The 16,939-nt window shown below is 47.1% G+C and overlaps 1 long non-coding RNA gene across 1 annotated transcript; it reads left to right on the top strand.

The window, feature by feature from the left end:
- The first annotated feature begins 214 nt into the window (after positions 1-214).
- On the top strand, positions 215-15,865 carry LOC116594837. Its single transcript, XR_004287437.1, has 3 exons — positions 215-1,368; positions 14,103-14,301; positions 15,153-15,865. It is a non-coding gene; the product is annotated as an uncharacterized LOC116594837 (long non-coding RNA).
- The last annotated feature ends 1,074 nt before the right edge of the window (positions 15,866-16,939 follow it).

Raw genomic sequence — 16,939 nt, forward strand, 5'->3', positions numbered from 1 at the left:
AGTCAGAGTTTGCTTTTGCAAAAGAGACCCCCGTGTTCTGGATGAACATGGACGATGCACGGGCCTGAGTCTAGAAACATCCAGAGAGACGTCACTCTCCTCCTGGAGGGAAGGCTGGACTGAAGGGCTGCTCTTCTCTGGTTCAGACACGTCCGGCCGCTTTCTGGGTGGTGGAAGAACAAAGAAGGAAAGGGAAGGCCACCCCGGGGCACACGTACGCCGCTCGCATCACTGGCTGTTCCGGTGCTCGCCAAGGGCCTGTGCTTCCTCACGGAGGCATTTCCTACCGAGACGGGTCACAGTGCACGCAGTCCTCTCACTGGGCTCTGCGGGTCCTGGGGTCATCCCAGCCTGGGTGTCAGAGGTGACCCTGTGACACTTGAGCCACAGTCGGCAGGAAAAGCGACAGCACGACAGCCTTATCGTCGTCCATGGAGGGGAGAAGAACCCGTCGGGGCCTGTCCTCTCGGACGGGAGCGGCGCCCCGCGGCTGTCAGGGCCTCGTTCTGACGCTTGGCTCACCCAGCGGGCCCCTCGTCCTAAACCACCTTTTTTACCAGCTCAGAGTCAGGCCTTTTCTGGCAGCCATCTGTATAAACAAAGTATTTTGGGGTCTAGAAGAGTGGTTTCTTCTCTGGGCAAGACTTTTTGACTTAATTGTCCCCTCACCTTGACTCCTATGCTTAAAAAGATCAAGACTGAGCAAAAGAAACATATTATTTTAGTCCACATCTCTTAAGAAAACAAAAACACATTCAAATTCCACTCCTCGGGCTGTGTTGGCCTCGAGCCTGGCCCTAAAAGGCTGAGGGGACAGACGATTATTCCCAGCCTCCAACGACGCTCTCCTGACCTCTGGCCTCTGGCCCCCAGCCTCGACCTTTCCCATTTCTCTGCATTCTGTCTCCCCACATCGCCTGGACCCATCTGTGAGCCTCCACCTGTCCACACAGGAAGAAAAACGGAGTTTGCAGTATAAATATTTAGCTTGAAGATCTTGGAGAGTGTTTTGGGGGAGGCTCCTGGGTTCCAGCACAGCTGACCCCACAACTTCTCCAACGGCCCCGCCTGCCCTCCACACACGCCTCCCTTAGCCCCACTAACCAAGGCAACTGGCAGCACCTGGGGGGAACGCTGGGGGAGGGGTGCTTGAGCCTGGCGCCCCCACAATGTCCATCACCCTTCCCAAAGCCACCCCGATGAACAGACAATCTAGGTCAAGGCAGCTCAACCTCTGGCCTCCAGCTCCTCGTACAGATAATCCGGGCCCGCCATGGAAAGATCTGACTTCGTTCACAGCAGAAGCTGACATCCGGGGCTTTGAGCCAGACCTGAGTTTGAAATCTGCCACTTCCTAGCAGGGTGACGGTGAGTGAAGTACTTTGGTTCTTTGAGCCTCTCATTTCTTCCTTGTAAAATGAGGATTAAGGGAGTGCCTGGGTGGCTCAGTGGGTTAAGCTTCTGCCTTCGCTGAGGTCATGATCTCAGCGTCCTGAGATCAAGCCCCGAGTGGGGGTAACCCCTGCTTGGCGGGGAATCTGCTTCTCCCTCTCCCTCTGTGCTCTCTCTCATTCTCAATCAACCTCAAGTCAATAAATAAAAAGTTTTAAAAAAATACAATGAAGGTAAAGTCAGTGCTTCTAAACTGGGAGTGATTTTGCCCCCTTCCCAGGGGGGAAATTGGGCAAAATCTGGAGACATTTTTGGTTGTCACAATTTGGCAGGGGGGTGGGGGGTGGGGGAAGCTGTTGGCCTCTAGTGGCCAGAGGCCAGGGATGTTGCTAACTACCCTGCAGGGCACAGCACAGCTGCACATAACAAAGAATTATCCAGTACAAATGTCCAAAGCGTTGAGGTTGAGAAACCCTTGGATAAGGTGATCTCCACGTTGTAGGGTTTTGCTATGAGGATCAAGTTCACCAAGCTGCTGATACGGGGTCCAGCATGTGCTAAACATCCAATCCATGGCTGGGAGTTTAGTTAATATTTTTCTTCTCTCTGAGGACCTCAACCTTCTCTCTCCAGTCTCAGACCATCTCCTAGCACCTCACCTCGGGTGCCTCTCACGGAGCAGAAGGTACCTGCCCCCCCGCCCCCACCGCCGTTTCCACAGCCCAGTCCAGACCTCTCACCGGGGCTCTCAGCCTCCACGCCTGCCCCTGCTTCGTCACCTCCCCCACACCCCCACCACGGCGAGTCCCTAATAACCAGCGTGTTCTGAGTGCTAAAAATGTTCTAGACCTACACTGAGCCTTTATGTGCATTATGTTCCTTAATTCCTAGAACAACTGGCAGGCCAGTACTAAGATTGTCTCCATTTTATTTTATTTTTATTTATTTATTTTTTTTTAAAAGATTTTATTTATTTATTTGACAGAGAGAGATCACAAGTAGACAGAGAGGCAGGCAGAGAGAGAGAGAGGGAAGCAGGCTCCCTGCTGAGCAGAGAGCCCGATGTGGGCCTCAATCCCAGGACCCTGAGATCATGACCTGAGCCGATGGCAGCGGCTTAACCCACGGAGCCACCCAGGCGCCCCAGATTGTCTCCATTTTAGAGGAGGGTAGACTGAGGCTCCCTGTAGTAACCAGGCCAGAGTCACACAAGTAAATGACAGAGCTGGGATTTGAAACCAGTTTTGACTGAGTTCTGCTCTTTTCACTGGAATGGTACCCAGCATCTCATATCACTAAAGCACAGTGGATAGGCTTCAGAGTCACTGAAGGGAGGGGGCTGGTCTGCTGAAATAGAGAACCCACCCACCATGGACCCAGGGATCTGCACTGTGACCGTCTCCTAAGTCCGTTCTCAGTGATTCTGATCCTGACCATCTACGCACCACACTTGGGAAAAAAGACTCTCTCAGATCCTGTTGTTCCTCTTAAAACCCTCAATGACTCTGTTTTCCCTCAGAATGAAGTCTAAAGTTCTGGGCCCTCCTTCTCTCATTTCTGAGTTCTTGCGTTTGTGTCCTGTCTCACACTCCTGGGCCTTTGCACATGCGGCAGCCCTGCCTGCTGCCTTCCCTCTTCTTCTGGGTGATTCCTGCAGGTGCTGGGCTGGGAGTGAGGACTTCTGGGTCTTAGCCTCATCCGGCAGCAGTCACACAGTAAAACTTTGGGCATGCCTTCACTCTTGGGGGGCCTCTGCTTCTCCACTGGAGCCACAAGGATCTGACTAGATAATGGCTGCAGGAACAGTCGGGCCAGAGCAGGATCTAACCACCAAAGGCAGGCATCTGGGCTGTTGCACTTGGCTGTGGGTCGGCAGCCTGCTTTTCTGGGACGTGCTAAGCACTAAGTCATGTTACTGGGAAGTCCGGCCCCAGAGTCTTGGCTAAAGCCACTTTGGCCAAAGCAGTGTTTCCCCACCTTATCTCCAGCCTACTTGCTCATAATATTTAGACATTTGGTCTTAAGTTGAGAAATCTGGTGACTCAGAGAAAAAGCAGCTTTGGCCAGCCCCCCATCCTGGAGCCCTCTGCCCCTAACAAGGACGCACCCTTCTACACAGAGAAATGTACTTTCCTCCCGCCGGCAGCTCTTCATGGTGGAAAGAGCAATCGGAGGCCCAGAGAGGGAAACCAACTTCCCTAAAGCCACACAGCCAACCAGCAGCATGCATGTATTAAATATTTTCTGAGTACCTACTATGTGCAAATCTCTGTGGCACATAGAGGCTGGGAAGACAGTGGCGAACAGGACAGAGAAGGAAACGGTCCTTGTGGGAATTTTAGCCATGGCCAAAGGCTCTTGAGTGGATTAGACACTGACACATACAAAGCTCTTATCATGTGCTGGGCACCCTTTCAAGTACTTTATGTGATGACTTGATTTAACCCTCCTCTTAGCCTACTGAGGGAGCTGCTGTCATTTGACAGTAAGGAAACTGAGGCACAGTGAAGTTAACACACTTGCCTGAGGTCACACAGCTAGTGTGGTGAATGGTGGGCTTCCAAGATATCAGGTCATAATCCCTGGCACTGGTGAACGTTACCGTATATGGTCAAGTCTTTGCAGATGTGACCGAATTAAGGATCCGGGGATGAGATGAACCTGGATTAGCCACGTGGGCTCTCAGTGCCACCAACCGTGTCATCGTAAGGGGGAGAGTAGACAGACACACAGAAGAGGAGAGGTGATGGGGAGTCAGAGACTGTGGTAATGTGTCACCAAGCAAAGGGATGCCAGCAGCCACCGGAAGTGGGAAGGGCCGGAAGTGGGAAGGGCCGAGAGATGGTTCCTCCCCCCGCCGAGCCTCTGGAGGGAGCACCTTGGTTTCCACCCGGTGAAGCTGGTGTTGACCTTCTGCACCCCAGAACTGAGCTGGAGTAAGTTTCTGTTGTCCTAAGCCACCAAGTTTGTGGTAATTTCCTATTTATTTATTTATTTGACAGAGTGAGAGAGATCACAAGTAGGCAGAGAGAGGGGTGAGGAAGCAGGCTCCCTGCTTGAGCAGAGAGCCGGATGCGGGGCTCAATCCCAGGACCTTGAGATCATGACCTGAGCCTAAGGCAGAGGCTTAACCCACTGAGCCACCCAGTTGTCCCTGAGGTAATTTCTTACAGCAGCCACAGGAAACAAATACAACTAGTAAATGGCCAAACCAACATTTAAACCCTGGCAGCCTTCCAACATTCAGCATCCTAGATGCATCTTATTTCGGTTCCACAGGCTGGAGCTAGTCTCACCGTCAGCCCGGATTCAGGGCCTGTAGAGGTAAGTCATACTGCCGAGGGCTCGGGTCCAAGGAGATCATGAATTAGGGCATCAAGGCAGTGAAACTTCTCCAGTCCTCACCTCCTGCTCAGGAAGTGAGCTGGAGAGCCAGAAGGGCCAAGAAATAATAATAATAACTATAATAATTATTATTACTATTATTTTGCTTAAGCTAGGATGAGCTGAGTTTCTACCCTCTACAACGAAAAACTTGTCGACTATTCTACATAGACAAATGGTTCTCATACCGAACACTTTGTCAGTAAGGCAGAGAGTTCTTCCCTTAGGGATTAAGTGACATGGGCCACTAGGAGCATAGGAGCTTCTGAATCTGGTCCCATCACTTGGAACCGGAACACAGTTGATGGGAGCAGAGGAAAGCCAGGCTTTGGAGTCCAACTTTCTGGAGTCCCTGCCTCCCCCATTACCTGCAAGCTCCTACACCTAGTTAAGGGAGTCTTGAGTCCTGCCATGAGGGAGGGAGACGGGGGGGTGGGGGAGGTGGCGTTATGAGGATTTGAGGACCTCATGCACCTGGGCCTGCTTCGTGCAGAGGGGACCCTCACTAAATGGCACTCAGGAACCTCAACTTTTCTCCTCGGAGCTCCGTTTCGAGATGCCATCGTGGAGAGAAGCAGGGGAGGAAAAAAAACGAAACAACACCACTTGTCCCTGAAACAGCCAAGTGAAACCCATCTTGCCTGAACAAACAGTTTAAATCATTGTCCTAGCTTAAGATTTTGTATTTCTCCCCACACGAAGACTCATGACAAGATCAGGCTAGGGACCCAAGCAGAAACTTCTGTGGTACGTACTCTATGCCAGGCCCCGGTCACATGGGTCCCAAGGGAAAGTGAGGCCCAGAGAGGCTAAGTGACTCGCCTGAGGTCACATAGTAAGCAGCAGAGCTGGCATTTGAACTCGGGTCCTCTGACTCCATAATATCCCTTAATCATTGCACTCTTAATCATTGCACTAGATGACACCTAAGGAAGGTATAAAGGGCTAATTTTTCTTTGCATATCCAAATTCAAAGTAAGGAAATTTGTAACTTAGTGCAACCCTGACAGTGTAGGCGCTTGTAGTGGGGCCTTAATCTTTGTGTGCACAAAGGAGCCTTCCAGAAGTTACATGGGCCATCCTTAGGCTGCCTCCGACCTGCACAGATTTTGTTTATCCATGAAGTGTTTTGCATCTTGAATAACCAAACCTCCCACCCACCCCACCCCAACCTTCCTGGCTTCTCTTAAAAAACGCAGGGCTGGAGCTGAGGGGCAAGCCTGGATTTCAAGGGGGTGTTTGTTCACGGCAGGAAGAGAAAGCGGAGGAGGCCTAGCCCCCTGAATACAGCTCAGTCTGAGGTGGTTTCCTGTGCCCAGAAGACCTTGTCTGGGTCGGGCACATCCCCACCATCCAGCCATTCATTCCTGCCGGGAGCACAATGTCCCCTTGTACCCCTGACGGCCTGGAGCCCCGCAGGGGAATGAAAGCAAAGGTCTCTGGTCAGAACCCAGGCCCCACCGTCCAGGGCTCTGTGGCCTTGCTGATTCCTGTCCCTCTCTGGGCTTCCCTTTCCTCCTCTGTAACATGGGAATGCAGTCATCCCTGCCCAACATCCCACCTCCCCACCCCACTGTTTGGTCCTCCTTGGGGGAATCTACTCCTCTCACCTTGTTTGGCTGTCCATCAAGGTCGATTGGGGGTCACATGACCTAAACTCAGCCAATCAGATTCTCTCTTGGGAGAAGAGTCACTAAGGGGAAATTAATGCTAAGAGGGGGAATACCTGGTGCTCTCAAGACCTGGCCCTTTGGTTCCTACTCGCCACAACCCTGGCTCCTGCTTCCTGTGTCCCCAGACCTGACCTGTGACTGTCCCTTCCAAGTCCTAGCTGGTCAACGTCTCCTTCCATTACCCTCCTTTCTGCTTTTTTTTTTTTTTTTTTGCTTAAATTGGCCAGGGTTGGCTTCTGCTGCTTGGCACCCAAGAACTCTGCCTGATGCCAGTGTGACAGCTGTCGCTTCTACAGTTGGCGTGATGGCCACATCATACGCACTAAAGTAAACTGTAAAGTGCCACAAAAACACGAGGAACTGTCAAGACACTGCATGTAGATCTTATTCACTTGGGCCTTGGAATCAGAATGAGACTCCTGGTTTTACCCCTTTCTTGCTGTGTGGCCTTGGGCTACTTAGGACCCCCTGTCTTGAGTACCAAATATGGAACAGAAACTTTTGTGTGCTATTCTTATTTTATTCAGGACTCAGAATGGACAAGTTTTTATGATTACAAGTGACAGAAACCCAACCCAAATCAGCACAAGCAAAAAAGATAATCTAATTGTTCCTGTAGTCAGGAGTGGCCCAGCTTCAGGCATGGCTGGATCCAGAGGTTCAGATTATGCCTAAAGAAATTAATTTTTCCCCATCTCATGGCTCTGCTTCCCTACATGTTGGTTTCATGTTCAGACAGGCTCTCACATGGCCCCAGTATCCCACCAGCTCAGAAATCCTTTGAAGATCACCAAGGCAGGAGACATCTTCCTTCACCTAAATGAGGCAAACAGCTATTGATCTCCCTTTATTCCTCGTGTGTGTGTGTTTAATTAGTAAGGTCAGAAGGCTGTAATAAGTATGCTTACCAGGCTACATTTAACTAATGTTCCCAGTACTTCCAGATACTAACTTTTACAGCCTCCCAGCCCTCCTGTGATATAGGATTGATGACCGTCCCCATTTGATACATGGAGAACTGAAGCACAGAGAGGTTAAGAAATTGCCTGGGGCCACACAGCTTTTAAGCGGAGGTACCAGGCTTTGAGTCCACTCAGCCTGGCTCTGGAGCACAAACTGTTATAACACCTCTGTGGAAGCAGAACCATAGACATTTGGGCTCCACGATGACCTGGGCATCAGAATTTGGAGCTGTGGACCACACGCATGACTGAACAGCCACCCAAAGACTTCCTAACTCACTACTGATTTGAGATGTTAACTGTTCCGGTTACCTATGGGTGCAGAAAAATTACCTCAAAAGTGGCTTAAAAAAATAATTTCATTAATGGGTCTTCAATCTGAGTAGGGGTTGGTAGGGAAGACTGTGTTCCACTTAACATCAACTGGACAGGGACCACCAAGGGCTAGAGGATTCACTTTCAAGATGACTCGCTGACATGGCTGGCAAGTTGGTGCTGGTTGTTGACTAAGAGTCCAGCTGGGATAGAGATTTGGGGACCTTGATATGTCTCCACACGGACCTCTTTAGGTGCCCTGGGCTTCCTCCCAACCTGGCGGCTAGGATCTGAAGGCAAGCATCTCCATACAGAGGGAGAGAGCCAGGCAGAGGCTGCATTATCGTTATGACCTAGCTTCCAGAGCTAAATAGTATCACTCGAACGGTACCTTATTAATAAGGTGGTCGCAAAAGCCTGCCCAGGTTCAAGGGAGGGTCAAGGTCTGGAAGAGTTTGTGGGACTAGAAATACCATCATGGCTGTTTTTAGAAAACACAACCTGCCACATTAACTTTGTCATTTACTAGATTCCTGAGTGGATTTGGATCTATTTCTGGTTTTGTTCCATTAATTCATCTGTTAATATCCACCAGTACCACAATGTTTTAATTTATCAAGACTTTATAATTTGGCCTAATATCAGGTAGAACTCTTCTCCCCTCACTGTTCCTCTCTCCCAGAGATCTCTTGGATATTTTTGCTTGTCTAATTTTTTGTATGATTAATTTTTAAATTAGCTCATCTGGTTAAAAAGCTGTTGGTATTTTACTAGGATAACATTGAACTTAGAAATTCATGTAAGGGAAACAGACACTGCTTTAATGACGAAACTTGCCACCCAAAATCATAGTGTATCTTTGTTCAGGTATTTGAAACATGTAATAAATACATTTGTTCAAGGATTTTTGGGTGCCATTCAGTAGTGATTTCAAGATTTCTTCGTGGAGGTCTTACTTATCTTTTACGTATTCAATCTTGATTTTGTTTCTGTAAGTGGGAAATTATCTTTCGGTAGAACTTCCACTTGATAGTCGTTTGAATATAGGGAAGCTATGGATTGATATGTGCTAATTTTGTGTCTTAACATCTTACCGCATTATCCTGGGTTTCCCACAGACAGGATCATTTTATATATACAGTATTGGTAATTTTATCTTCTCCTGTTCAGTTTTCATGTCTCTATAACTCCTTTCTTTGCCACCTAATTTGGCACTGAGTGATGCCATCTTAAATATCCAGTTCTATGTTAAATTATAGTATTGAAAATGGACATTTTTGTCTTCGTCCTTTAGTGGACATGCCCCTAGGAATTCTCCAATAAGCATGATATACTTAGATATATTTTGTCATGTTAAAGAGGCAAATACCTATTTATACTTTACTGAGTATCTATGGATTCTTATTTATTGAATGCATGAGTGTGTTTTCATCAAGAATGGATGTTGAACTTTCTCTAATGCCTTTTTAGCACCTAAAAAGAATCACATCTATTAACATCATAAATCATATTAACAAGGGTGTTTGGGTGTCTCAGTTGGTTAATTGGCTGCCTCTTGATTTCGGCTCAGGTCATCATCTCAGGGTTCTGGGATCCAGCCCTGTATCCTGCTCCTCTTGAGAATTCTCTCTCTCCCCTTCCCTCTGCCCCTCCCTAGCCCATGAGCACATACACACACTCTCTCTCTTTCTCTCATAAATAAATAAATCTTTTTAAAATTACATTAACAGATTTCCCATTATTGAACTAGCTTTGCATTCCTAAAATAAAACCCACTTGGTTACGATGTCTTATGCTTTTTTTCCCCTAGATTTTACTTTTAAGTAAGCTCTGCACCCGACTTGGGGCTTGAACTCACAACCTTAAGATCAAGAGTCGCTTGCTCTACTGACCGAGCCAGCCAGGTGTCACTGATGTGTTATTCTTTTATTGTGCTTCCGGTTCTGTTTGCTAACATGTTATTGAGAATTTTTGCATGGACAGTTACAAGTGAAAGTTGTTACTTTCTTTGTGCCAGCCAAGGCTTCAATCTCAACCTCACACTTGCGTCTCAAAAATAATGTCAAAGTTTGTTTGTTTGGTTTTTTTTTTTGCTTATGCTCCAAAAGGACTTAAACACCTTAGAATGGTTTATTCTTTAAAAGCTTCAGAGGATTTCCCTATGAGGCTACCTAAGTTAGGTATTTTTGGTGTTGGGGGTGCAGATCTCCGACAGCCTCCTCTATTTCTCCCATGAACTTCACCCTCATCCAGACATAGCAGCAGCATCTGGGAGATGCTTTACAAAATTGAGGGTCTCGGGCAAAACCCCAAAACCAGAATCTTAATTTTAACAAGATCTTCATGTGGTCTGTGTGCTTCTAAGAGCAGAATTCCTGTGGGAATCAGTCTGGTTTTTTTCTTCTGTTCTGAAGCCAAATATGGTAAATTATATTTTCCTGGAGAATTCTTCTTTTCATCCAGATTTTCAATTTCCATTACAGACAGGTGAACAAAGTAGATAGACCCCTGTGATCTTTTAAATTTTCTCTTTTTCTGTGGCTAATTCTCCCCTTATTATTTCTTATGATACACGCTTACATGATCTCCGTTTTTTCTGGATTGTGTTAACTAGTGATTGATCTCTGCCATCATCCAAAGAACCAGCTTTGGGGATTTATTTATCAGTCTTCTATTCTTCCCTCCGTTTTACATGGCTGTTCATTAAAACAAAAATAGATATTTACCTCTTTAACGTGATAAAGATTTTCTGCTGCATTCATATTAATTACTTTTACTTTCTTTCAGTTTGTTTTCTTCTGTAATTACTTTTCATAAAACATTTTATATTTTGCTTTTTTATCATTTCATTTTTATTAACATATAATGTATTATTTGTTCCGGGGGTACAGGTCTGAGATTCATCAGTCTTACACAATCCACAGCGCTCACCATAGCACATGCCCTCCCCAGTGTCCATCACCTGCCACCCCATCCCTCCCAACCCCCTCCACTCCAGCAACCCTCAGGTTGTTTCCTGAGATTAAGAGTCTCTTATGGTTTGTCTCCCTCTCTGGTTTCATCTTGTTTCATTTTTTCCCTCTCTTCCCCTATGATTGTCTGCCTTGTTTCTCAAATTCCACATATCAGTGAGATCATATGATAATTGTCTTTCTCTGATTGACTTATTGCACTTAGTATAATACCCTCTAGTTCCATCCACGTCATTGCAAATGGCAAGATTTCATTTTTGATGGCTGCATAGTATTCCATTGTGTGTGTGTGTGTGTCTGTGTGTGTGTGTGTACACCACATCTTCTTTATACATTCATCTCTTGGTGGACATCCATTCCATAGTTTGGCTGTTGTGAACATTGCTGCTATAAACATTGGGGTGTGGATGCCCCTTCTGATTATATTTTATTTTATTTTTTAAGTAATCTCTATGCCCAGCATGGCTCTTGAACTCACATCCTGGAGATCAAGAGTCACACACTCTACTGACTAAGCCAGCCAGGTGCCCCTTAATTCTGTCATTTTGGGATTTTTGTGGTTGGGGAAGGGGGGCAGTTAAAAGTATTTCACTATGAAGTCTGCTTCTCCAAAATTTGTTTTGGTTTTTTTTCAGGCGCTTCTTCCAATATTTAGTGAAGTTTGAGTCTTTTTTTTTGTGCATATACCATATAATACCCATAGTCCCTTATCTCTTTAGACAGTGTCTATTAGTTCTCTTTTATAAAATTGCATTTTACTTCTATAATCGTTTACTTCTACACTTATACATGATAGATCAGTTTTGAATTGTATGCTCCAACTCCCAGGTATTGCAAATGACATCTTTTGCCCAGATGTCCAAAGATTCTTTCTTTATCTTTAATATACAACAAGTACTGGTATGTGGCTTCATGGCATTTTCCCTGGCACAGAATGTGACCCCCGATTGTGTAGATTCAAGCCTTCTTTCACTTCAAGTTTTCTTGAATTATATCTTTAAATGTTCTGTTCAGTTATTTTGTATTTCTTCTTTGTAGGTTCCAACCATGCACACATTGGCTCTCTGCTGTCTCATCTCCTTGTCATTTTCTTTCACCATCTCCTCCACGTCATTTTCTCCCCCTTTCCTCGTTTCCATCATCTGTGTTCCTCGCTGCATTTTCCACAAGGTCTGTTCTTCCTGTTTCTTCCAAGTTGGTCTTACTTTCTGTGCTTTTTTTTTTTTTTCCTTCTGTTTCTTTCCTGATCACTGCTGACTCATCGTCATTATCTCCTTGGACCATCTTCTGAGTTCTTCAGTTTTTTGGCTTTATTGTTCTCCTTCAGAGAGGTAATTTCTCAGTCAGTTTTAATTCATTCCAAAATTATCTGGGTGCAATTTTCATCCTCTCCGTGTTAACCTTTTCCATTTGTTGGTAGAATTTAAGGCTCTTTTCTGCAGGATTTAATACAATAACTTTGTATCGAGGCTTCTACATTTATTTTTTAAAATTTTTTAATTTTATTTTTTTCTTAAAGATTTTATTTATATATTTGAGAGACAGGGAGAGAATGAGAGGGGAGGGGTCAGAGGGAGAAGCAGACTCCCTGCCGAGCAGAGAGCCCGATGTGGGACTAGATCCGGAGACTCCAGGATCATGACCTGAGCCGAAGGCAGACGCTTAATCAACTGAGCCACCCAGCTGCCCCTACATTTATTTTTTAATATTGGAAGGGCTTGCTTTTCCTGGGTCCACTATTTGCTGATTGTTCTGGTTGGTGTGGGGAAGAAGGATAGTTGCCTGGCTTCCTAACTGAAAGGTTCTCCCCTCTACCGCCAGAGAGACAGACTGTTTCCTGTAAATGTCTTCTCTCTGTACTCCTCTGTTCTACTCTGTTTCTCTGAACGAGACCAGATCCAAGAGGGCTTCTGCTGCCAGCATAACTCACCCCACGGTCTACATTCATAGCTTTCTACCCTGGGGCAAGTGCTCATCCCCAGAAAGTATTTTTGCTCCTGCTTTCTGAGATTTACCACCCCTGAGCCCACTCACTACATCATGTGTGGCTTCTGCCCTATTTTAAATCTGCTTTTGGAAAACTTCTCATACACTATGAAGTTTATGGATTATATCCTTCTCCTGGTTTTGCTAAAAATGGAGTTTGTGAGGCTTCTTCTTCTTCTTCTTCTTCTTCTTTTTTTTAAAGTCTCCTTGATGCTTTGGTATCATTTCAGGAAGGAGAAGGGGAAAATGTTGCCATATGTGGCCACTTTTCCTACCCCCATTATCTTACTGGGTTCTCTTCAGCTACTCTGAGACATAACCAAACAGTGATGATTGCTGTCCCCACGTTTCTGCATGAGGAAACAGGAGTTCTGGAAAGTTCTCAGGGTGCTGTAGGGTGGCACGAGGATCCGCCCTTGCAGATTGGATCCACATGGGTCTGTTCTCTCCTTGTCCTCCTGTCAGGCTTGTGCTCAGGCATGAGTGGGGGAGATGGAGGTCTGGTGGCATCAGTTTTTCCACTCCAAAGTGCCAAGGCAGCTGGTTGGGAGCCATGGGACCGCCCATACCCCTGTCCAGGGGGCAATCGAAGGAGGGGAGGCTTGCTGGAGCCCCTCTCCTCCACCACCCTTCCCCTTTGGCAGATAGCCCGGAGACAGGACGAGACCCCTCCTAAGCATCATATCCCACCCTGGGCAGGAGCCTGAGAAAGCTACAGAGAAACCTGCCCCGCTCAGCCTTCTTGCGTCTATCCGGAGAGCTGCCCCCAGCCTCTGGGTTTTTTGCCAGCTACATAATGCATTCCCTGCATAATCCTGGCTCTCCTGGGGGAGGATGCTGGAGGATAGCTTCATTGCAGCTCAAAACCTTGTTCTTTAGAGAACCGCCAGTCTCCTAACCCATGGGTGTGCCCCATTGTAGAGACAATCAGCAGCAAAGCGTGGATGTCAGAAAACAGGTCATTTCCTGCAGCCCTCCCTTGCCTCCAATCCAGATATGTTTTTTCTACTCCTGTATGAAAATGACCAAATACAGAATGTTTTCCTTCTTTCCTACCTCTAAAATTCTCGATAAAGAGGCTTACACAGTGCTGGCAAAGAAATACTCAGCAAGCGTATGCTGAAAGAATTATACTACGTCATTTTTATTAAGCACTTACTGTATGTGCTAGACACACGATCTTCCTGACTCCTTCCATCCGTCCTGGGAACGAGGCCCTGTCATTACCCTTGAGAAAACCAAGATTCCAAGCATAAAAAGCAGCTTACTCTGTATGTAGCTGATGCCAACGTCATCTATTCAAACTGACACAGAAAAGTTCAGAGATTAAGGCATGCATTAATCAGTTTTTGCTGGTAACAAAAAACCCCAGAATCTCCGTGATTTAGAATCATAAATCTTCATCTTCTTACTCACAGGTCTGCTGAGAAATCTCCGCTTCGGCCTTCAGGTTGAATTCCGATTTCTCCATGTGTCATGACTAATGGCAGAAACCAAGAAATTCAGTGGAAATACACAGTTCCTCTTAAAATCTGTGCTCAGGACTGGCCCACCCGCCATCACTTCTTCACCTCCCACTGGTAAGAGCACATCACATGCCTGAGTCCAGCATCACTGGTGAGGGAGAGATCCTCTGCCCACCGTGCAAGGCCCTGCGGGCATGTGGTAAAGGCTGTGGATGTCTAATTCCAATACAGGGAAAGGGTGAGAACGGGACACCATGGTCTACTCTACCACAGGACCATTCCAGGGCAGTTAGTTAGCAGTGGGGCTTAGCCATGACTCTCCTCCGGGTCCAAGATGGCTGCCACAGCTCTGAACCAGTCTCCAACTTACCTCTATGTCAGTCTGGCCTTCACCTCCTCGCTCTCAGGCTTCCTTCTAAAACTCCACTATCCTTCTCTGATTCTACAGAGCGGTTCAGTTCCACATCCCAACTCCAGATCTGTTTTGCATGCCCCAAAGGGCTGAGCCACTGGCCTTTGGCACAGCTAAACTCCAGGGCCAAAATCAGGGGGCAGATGGGCCTTGCTGATCTCTGTGGTGTTTTAAAATAATGTGAGCTATCATCTCTGGCTTCTCTTGCATCAGAAGACCTAGCCACACTGGACACATAGTTCTACACGGCCATAGTTAATTCAACTGAGTAGAAGTGGCTTCCTTTTGGATGGCACAGGGCTCTCCACTTTCCCGTCTCCACCCCTCCATCGCCGCCCTAATAGGACAGACTCACTTTATTCGTTTACTGGACTTGTTGGCAGACTTGACTTTGTCGCCCTCTCTTTAGTGGCATGGGAACAATAGAAACTTTGCAGCTTGGGTCTCTCCTTCCCCCCAACCACCCCCCACCTCTCAAGCTGGCCCAGTGTCTATGAATGGAAGATTCTCTTCTTGCACTGATAAGATTCATGCCTATAGAAGCATATATAGTCAGCTGATTATTATTAATTTTCTGGTTCTTGTTTTAGATGGACTTCCTTACTTTGGCAGCCATGACGTGCACCTGTCAGGTCTCCAGGGTGGGGCCTAACGGACAGATAGACCATGGACTCATCCTAACAGTCGAGCCAAGACCACACTTCTGCGTCTCCCGGTTCAACAGTGAGCAAGGCAGGGAGGAAGGCCCAGTCCGAGGAGACCCAGGGCTCCTCCGGCAGCACAAGGACTCTTTGTCGCTTTATGGAATTTTCCCAGTATGGCCCTGCAGTCAACAACCGCCCAATCTTCCTTCCCCCCTCCCTCCCGGCCTCCTCTGGCTCCCTCCTCACTACTCCTCCCCCCAACCCTGGCATTCTCCCCGCAAAAAATCTCCTGGATAGTTCATCCCTTCTTGACTATCTCAGAGGACCTGGACTAACACCACTTCCCATAATAGATTTGGGTAAACTAAAAGAAAGAGAGAGGTCTTCCAGGCAGGTAAACAATTTGAATAAAGGTGTGGAGGTAGCAAAGCCCAGGGTGTGCTCACATCACATGGGGAAATTAGCCTGTCCTAAGAGGACATCAAATCCCCATGCTATAGCCCACAAAATATGTGCTGTGTGACCTTGGGTAATTCACTGAGTCTCTCTGGGCCTTGCAAACTGGGAACACGAATAGTACCCACTTTGCAGGCTCTTGAGGGGGATTAGACAAGTTAATACAAAAAAAATTTTTTTTAAGATTTTATTCATCCATTTGACAGAGAGAGGGAGAGACCACAAGCAGGGGGAGCAGCAGAGGGAGAGGGAGAAGCAGACTCCCTACTGAGCAGGGTGCCTGATATGGGGCTCAATCCCAGGACCCCACAATCATGGCCAGAACTGAAGATGGACGCTCCATGGACTGAACCACCCAGGTGCCCCTGAAAAAGTATTTTGAATGGTCTAAATTACCAACTAAAGTTAGAGTCATAATTACAAAAATATTTAAAACTGGCCTTGTCTGATGAGGCTGTATTTTAGCTTTGAAGAAGGCAACACACATAATATTTTCCTTTCCAAACATAATTTGTTTGTGGTCTTTGGGCTATAGACATGAAAGGATCTGGTCCCTGGTAAAAGCAAGGGTGTGGGACGAAAGATGTCCTTTCTCAGCCGAGTCTCCCATTTTCTGGAGTTGGGTCTTGACATTGTCCTCATGAGCCTATGGCAGCCAGATAAGAGAGCGAAGGTTAGGAGGGATGAGAGAGTTACCCAGAGGTCTTGTCTCTGGTGACCAGCGGACATCTGGACACAAGAAGACTCCCACAGGGAACATATGGATGCTTGTCCCTGGGTCACAGCCCCTGGGAGAGGTGGAGGGAAGAAGGAATTTCCCGAGACTCCACCTGACATGTGGGCTTCACCTCCCAGAAGAAGACTTGGACACCGGGGTGGAACCCTGCTGGGTAACTCTCTGCCATCGCCACTGCTGGCAAAGTGCCCATTATACAGATGAAGTAGCTGAGGCACAGTGAGATGAAGTGATTTGCTTAGGGTCGTGCAGCGAGCGAGCTTGGGATTTCAATTTAGCTCTTAAGCCTCGTATGTCCCAGCCCTTCTACCACGGGCTGGAGGGGTGGCCCTTGAGAAAGTTCTCCCTCAGCTTCAGTCTTGAGCCCATGCCAGCCCTCAGCAGGGCCCTGTCAGGCCTCCTGGGTCAGGGGAGTTTGGAATCTCTGCTTCTTGCCGTTGCCTGCCTCTTCGGCAAGACACCATAGCTGGAGAGTTGGGCCGCCTGTGAAGAAGATACCCTATTAGCTTAATCAAGTTAGCAAGCCTGGCCTGTAGTAAAA

This window comes from Mustela erminea, chromosome 7, assembly GCF_009829155.1.
Source record: "Mustela erminea isolate mMusErm1 chromosome 7, mMusErm1.Pri, whole genome shotgun sequence".
In the NCBI taxonomy this organism is placed as follows: domain Eukaryota; kingdom Metazoa; phylum Chordata; class Mammalia; order Carnivora; family Mustelidae; genus Mustela; species Mustela erminea.